This window comes from Chiloscyllium punctatum, chromosome 25 (genome assembly GCF_047496795.1).
Source record: "Chiloscyllium punctatum isolate Juve2018m chromosome 25, sChiPun1.3, whole genome shotgun sequence".
NCBI classification, from domain to species: Eukaryota; Metazoa; Chordata; class Chondrichthyes; order Orectolobiformes; family Hemiscylliidae; genus Chiloscyllium; species Chiloscyllium punctatum.
Window position 1 is genome coordinate 62,937,460 of NC_092763.1, and position 7,322 is coordinate 62,944,781.

Genomic DNA, 7,322 nt, shown 5'->3' on the forward strand with positions numbered 1-7,322 from the left:
AAACTTCCAGCTCAGCACTGTCCCCATGACTTGTCCTACCTGCCTATCTTCTTTTCTACCTATCCACTCCACCCTCCTCCCTGACCTATCACCTTCATCCCCTCCCCCACTCACCCATTGTACTCTTATGCTACTTTCTCCCCACCCCCACTCTCCTCTAGCTTATCTCTCCACACTTCACGCTCTCTGCCTTTATTCCTGATGAAGGGCTTTTGCCTGAAATGTCAAATTTAATGCTGCTCGGATGTTGCCTTATCTGCTGTGCTCTTCCAGCACCACTAATCCAGACTCTGAAAATCTCAGCCAAGATGATTGATTGCTCAAACACAGTGGCAAGGAGTATTGCAGATCTGCTTGCTTCAAGATTCCTGTCACTAAAGATTAGCTCTGATCCCATTTTGTATCACTTAGTATGTCACTGAAAGATATCTTGCTTATTACTTAACTGATCACTGGAATATATATTTTGAGTATAATCACCCAAATGTAGAAATAGATGTGACCAAACGTCATAGAGATGTACATAGAAACAGCCCCTTTGGTCCAACTTGTCCATGCCAACCAAGTATCCTAAATTAATTTTGTCCCATTTGTAAGCACTTGACCTATATCCCTCTAAACCCTTTCTATTCATATACCCATCCAGTTATCTTTTTAAATGTTGTAATTGTACTCTCCTCCATCACTTCCTCTGGCAGCTCATTTCATACACTCACCACCCTCTGCTTGAAAAAGTTTCCCCTTGGGTTCCTTTTAAATCTTTCCACTCAACTTAAATCTATGCCTTCTAGTCCTGGGCTCCCCTACCCCAGGGAAAAGACCTTGTCTACCCTATTCATGCCCCTCATGATTTTATAAATCTCTACATGGTCACCCCTCAGCCTCTGATGCACCAGGGAAAACAGCCCCAGACTATTCCGCCTCTCCCTGTAGCTCAAACCCTCCAACCCTGGCACATCCTTTTGAATCTTTTCTGCACCCTTTCAAGTTTCATAACAGCCATCCTATAGGAGGGAGACCAGAATTGCAAACAATATTCCAAAAGCTGCCTAACCAATGCCCTATACAGCTACGCAAAGGCTAAATAGGTCGTTTCCCTGGGGTGAGGGTGTCCAGAACTAGAGGGCATAGGTTTAGGGTGAGAGGGGAAAGATATAAAAGAGACCTAAGGGGCAATCTTTTCACTCAGAAGGTTGTGTGTATGGGATGAGCTGCCTGAGGAAGTGGTGGAGTGGTGGAGGCTGGGACAACTACAACATTTAAAAGGCACCTGGATGGATATATAGGCCAAGTGCTGGCATATGGGACTAGATTAAATAAGGATATCTGGTTGTTGTCGACAAGTTGGACTAAAAATCATGTTTCCATTCTGTACATTTATGACTCATCACAAAAGTGATATTTGACAAGCACTATGTTGTCAGTCATAAGGCCAATCTGCTTTAGTCCAATAAATCTGCTATGAAATGAATGTGTTGTATATGTAGTGTTATAGAAACAGGCCCTTCTGCCTAACATGTCTATGCCAACCAAAACTAAACCACACTAATCCTATTTACCTGCACTTGGTCAAGAGCCTACTATGCCTTGCCATTTTAAATGTTCATCCAGATGCTTCTTAAATGTTGTGAGAGTACCTAGTTGTACTACCCTCTCAAGCAATGCGTTCCATATTTCTACTACCATCTGGGTGAATTTTTTTTTCTCTCAGATCTCCTCTGAAACACTTATTTCTGACCTTAAATTGTATCTTCTGGTCTTGGGCATATCTGCCGTGGGGAAAAGATTCTCACCATCTAATCTGTCTATGCCTCTCACAATCTTGTACACATCAATCGGATTGCCCTCAAACCCTGGCAAATTCCTTGTAAATCTTTTCTGCACCTTTTCAAGTTTCCAAGTATCCTTCCAATAGGAGGGAGACCAGAATTGCACGCAATACTCCAAAAGTGGCCTAACCAATATTCTGTACAGCTGCAATATGACCTCCCAACTCTTCCATGCCTTCTAAATATTTAGATATTCTCTAAAATTTCTCATCTAGATTTCAAGCTTCAGTTCCTAATTCTGTTGTCCATTTCCTATACAAAACAAATCATGTTTAGTTCTTACTCTTGTCCTTCAGATCAATGTTGGCTCTCATTTGCTTCATTTCAAATTGTCATGAAAGTAATTTTGGATTACATGTGTCATATTTATTTCACAGCATGCATTAGTATAAAAAGATGATCAAAATAGTTTGGATTGGTTAAGTTCCCTTTGTTAAATTACTAATTAGATCATTGCTGATATGGCAACATTTTAAAAAATGGTATGGGGACTGTGCAATTTAATAGACCTTTGTTGGCCTTGGTCTCTGAAGACAATTGGATATCTTTGTCAAATAGCTTGTAGAAAATTACAAAACTGCAGCAAATATTCTCTGGTCCTATTTTATCTTGGTTAAAGCTGAAAACATTCTGTGTTAATATTACTAGCTTCTTTGTCAACATGTATGCTGTTGGAACTCTCTTCCATGCTTTTAAGTGTTTAAATGATCTCCAAAATTTCTGATCAACATTTAAAGTTTCAGTTCCTAATTCTGTTGTCCATTTCCTACACCCAGTGAATCATGTTTAGCTATTACTCTTGTTATTGCAAATCAATGTTGGCTCTCATTTACTTAATCACAAATGGTCACGAATTGTTTTGGGTAATCTTTATTTTAATTACATTTATGCAGAGAATTTTTAAAATTTATTCATGAAATGTCAAAAATTGATCTCTAGATCAGGATTTATTGCCAATCTTTCGTCAAAAGAGATGAAAGTTTTTTTTTGTGACTGCCTTCAACCCTATAAGCTCCTCTTTCCAAGTGTACTCTGTGTTTTAACTCTAGCCTCTTGGGTATTAACAATCTGTACATGCTGAGCCTAAAGCGCAACATGCTCTGAGGTGTAAATGTTCCCATCTTCTAGCAGAGTACGTGACTACTGTGATACAGGTTTGTAATTATAATTTGGGAATTAGGATTTTAACATAAAAGTAAAATTGCTGTTAGTTTGTTTTTCAGTTCTGTGAAGGCGGCTAGTTTCTTTTACCAAAGGTGTGAACAACAAATTCAAACATTGTTTTCATTACAGTATGTGCATGAAGGTAAATGACTAGAAAGTTACCTGGAAGGTTAATCAATGAAATATTTACTAAGTTGAACTTTTGTGATAAACAGAAACAGATTAGCGCCACAATTGGTCTGGTTATGATAGAGTTACAGCTAAAACAACTTGAATGTTTTTTTTTAAAAGCTAGAATTTCAAGGAGCAGAGAACATTGGAATCAAAATAGATAAAAGTGGAAATGCAAAATTAATGACTTGAACTAGTGGAGGAAGAAAAAGTGAGAGTGCTCAAGAATCTGCAACTTGAATTACAAAGGGAGGAGGAAAGAAAAACAAGGGGATACCAGCTTGGGAGGATTGGTAGTAAATAGAGACACCTCTGATGCAGAGCAAAGTTCTGAAGAGGAAAATTGTACTTCCAACCTAAACTTCAGTGAGGAAATATTTATATTTGAGTAAAAAAAGGAGGCATTTGTTATGTTGCTTGAAAATTAAACAAAAGGAAGCATTTGTTACAGTATTTGAAAATTAAGCAAAAGAAATTAAGTGATTGAAGGAATTCTGATTATGACTGCAGAGCAGGTTGAAAGGTAGAGCATTTGAGATCTATTCATCACTACATGGGAAGATTTTTTTTGATGGATTATGATGAATTAAAAAGTTGCATGATTGGTTTCTGAGGCACACAGGCAAATGTCTTAAGTTTAGAAATAGTTTGGGGTAAAGAAAAGTAATTTTGAAAATAAAGATGGCGGTTAAGAGTACATGCATCACGTTGCTTTTAAGGAAATTATTTTAGAAGAACCTAAAAGTTCACTTCTTCCAGTAGTTAGTACCCGTACTAAAGCTGATTGCAACAGCTAAGAGGCAATAGTAATTGCTTATTAGGATGAGTTGATCCATAAAACTAAGCCTTTTATCCTTTACTCCCACTAACCTGAGGATAGAAGGTGAGAGAGTAGAAGGAAGGCAGACCACCAAGTTAAAGAAGCATACCAAAACTTCGAGAGTTAGGGTCAGAGGTGAATGTGTTGCCCATTACTGAGAATAAGGTTCTGGGAAGCTGAAAGATCTGAAGATGAATAAAGCATCTGGGCCAGAAGGACTACACTCCGGAGTTCTGAAGGAGATAGCTGAGATTATAGAGATATTGGAATCAAGGAGGGACCTCGAGGAATGGAAAATGGCAAATGTAACATCCCTGTTTAAGAAGGGAGAGAGGCAGATGACAAACCTACGGGCCAGTTAGCCTGATCTTTGTCATTGGTAAGATTTTAGAGTCAATTATTAAGAGTGAGATTGTGGAGTACTTGGTAAAATAGGACTGAGTTATTACAGATTTGACAGGGGAGGTTATGCCTGACAAATCTGTTAGAATTCTTTGAAAAGGTAACCCACAAACTTGATTGAGTTTTTTTGAAAAAGTAACAAAGAGAATTGGTGAGGGCAGAGCAGTAAATGGTCTTCAATAAGGTGTTCAACAAGGTTCCCCATGGGAGACTGGTGAGCAAGGTTAGATCTCATGGAAGGAGAAAGTGAGGACTGCAGATGCTTTCTCCTCGAAGATTTTAACCTACTGCGAATCCTCTTGCAAGGATGCCTTCCTTGAAGAAGCTCTCTTCCTCCCTCTACAAGGATGTCAGTGAGTCCCCCTCTCACTGCACACCCCAGGTCATCTCCTCTGCACAGAAGCTCTTCAGCCACGTTCTCAAACAGACTCGCTACCACAGCCACATCTCCTTCCTCAGCGCCTGCTTACGGAACCGACTGATCCCGCACGGACTCCGGACTACGTTCCGACCAACAAAATTTGGACCCAACCAGGACAACCAGTACCTACAACAAATCCAAAGCCTCCAGCAACAGACCTCCCTCTGGATCCTCCGCTCAGATTCCTGAAGAAGGGCTTATGCCCGAAACGTTGATTCTCCTGTTCCTTGGATGCTGCCTGACCTGCTGCGCTTTTCCAGCAACACATTTATAGATCGCTTGGAATACAGGGAGAACTAGCCATTTTGGATACAGAACTGTTTCAAAGGTAGAAGACAGAGGGTGGTTGTGGAGGGTTGCTTTTCAGACTGGAGGCCTGTGACCAGTGGAGTGCCACAAGGATCGGTGCTGGTTCAACTACTTTTCATCATTTATATAAGCGATTTGGATGTGAGCATAAGAGATATAGTTAGTAAGTTTGCTGATGACACCAAAATTGGAGGTGTAGTGGACAGCGAAGAAGGTTACTTCAGATTAAAACAGGATCTTAATCAGATGGGCTAATGGGCTGAGAAGTGGCAGATGGAGTTTAATTTAGATAAATGTGAGGTGCTGCATTTTGGGAAAGCAAATCTTAGTAGGACTTATACATTTAATGGTAAGATCCTTGGGAGTGTTGCTGAACAAAGAGACCTTGGAGTGCAGGTTCATAGTTCCTTGAAAGTGGAGTCTCAGGTAGATAGGATACAGGCGGTGTTTAGTATGCTTTCCTTTATTGGTCAGAGTATTGAGTACAGGAGTAGGGAGGTCATGTTGCGGCTGTACAGTACATTGGTTAGGCCGCTGTTGGAATATTGCGTGCAGTTCTGGTCTCCTTCCTATTGGAGAGATGTTGTGAAACTTGAAAGGGTTCAGAAAAGATTTACAAGGATGTTGCCAGGGTTGAAGGATTTGAGCTATAGGGAGAGGCTGAACAGACTGGGGCTGTTTTCCTTGTGGCGTTGGAGGCTGAGGGGTGGTCATATAGAGGTTTATAAAATCATGAGGGCATGGATAGGAGAAATAGACAAAGTCTTTTCTCTGGGGTGGGGAGTTCTGAACTAGAGGGCATAGTTTTTGGGTGAGAGGGGATAGATATAAAAGGGACCTAAAGAGGCAACTTTTTTACTCAGAGGGTAATGCATGTGTCAAATGAGCTGCCAGAGGAAGTGGTGGAGGCTAGTACAATTGCAACATTTAAAAAGCATCTGGATGGGTATATGAATGGGAAGGGTTTGGAGGGATATGGGCCACGTGCTGGAAGGTGGGACTAGATTGGGTTGGGATATCCTTTTGGCATGGATGAGGTGGTCTGAAGGGTTTGTTTCTGCGCTGTACATCTCTATGTCTCTGAGGTAATGAGAAAGTTAGGCAAAGGAGAGCTAGTGGACGTGATTTATTTGAAATTCTAGAAGGCCTTTGACCAAGTGCTAAATAAGTTAAGAGCCCAAGGTGTTAGGGGAAAAGTACTGGCATGGATAAAGGATTGTCTGAATAAGGACTGAGGATGGGAATAAAGGGTCTTTTCCAGGATGGCAGCCTGTGACTAGCAGAGTACTGCAGGGGTTAGTATTGGAACCACAACCATTCACGTTATACGTTAATGATTTGGACAAAGGAACAAAGGGGTTGTTGCTAGGCTTGTAGATGACACAGATGTGTGGAAGGACAGGTAGTATTGAGGATACAAGGAGGCTGCAGAAGGACTTGGACAGGCTAGGAGAATTGGTGAACTGACAGATGGAATACGATGTGGGAAAGTGAGGTAATTCATTTGGTAGAAGAATAGAGGCATGGACTATTTTCTAAATCAGGAAAGGCTTTGGAAATCTGAAGCACAAAGGGACTTGGGAATCCTAATTCAGGATTCTGGTCTGGTTAACATGCAGGTTCAGTTGGCAATTAGGAAGACAAATGCAATGTAAGCATTCATTTCAAGAGGGTTAGAATACAGGAACAAATGTGTACTGCTCGGGCTGTATGAGGCTTTGGTCAGACCACATTTAGAATATTGTGAGCTGTTTTGTGAGCTGTATCTCAGTAAGGATGTGCTGGCATTGGAGAGGGTCCAGAGTAGGTTTACAAAAATGATCCTGGGGATCAAAGGCTTGTAATATGTGTACAAAGTTAAAAATCGCACAGCACCAGGTTATAGTCCAACAGGTTTAATTGGAAGCACACTAGCTTTCGGAGTGACGCTCCTTCATCAGATGATAGTGGAGGGCTCGATCATAACACAGAATTTATAGCAAAAATTTGCAGTGTGATGTAACTGAAATTATACATTGAAAAATTGATTGTCTGTTAAGCCTTTCATCTGTTAGAATACAGTGATAGTTTCACTGCTTTCATGTGTAAATCACAAAACCCTTTTTTTTAAAAGTTGCATTCACGGGTTAACAATGGTGATAGCTAGACAATATGTTGAAGGTGTTAGCCCCCTGTGTTCTCTGTCTATGCCATGATGTTTAGATTG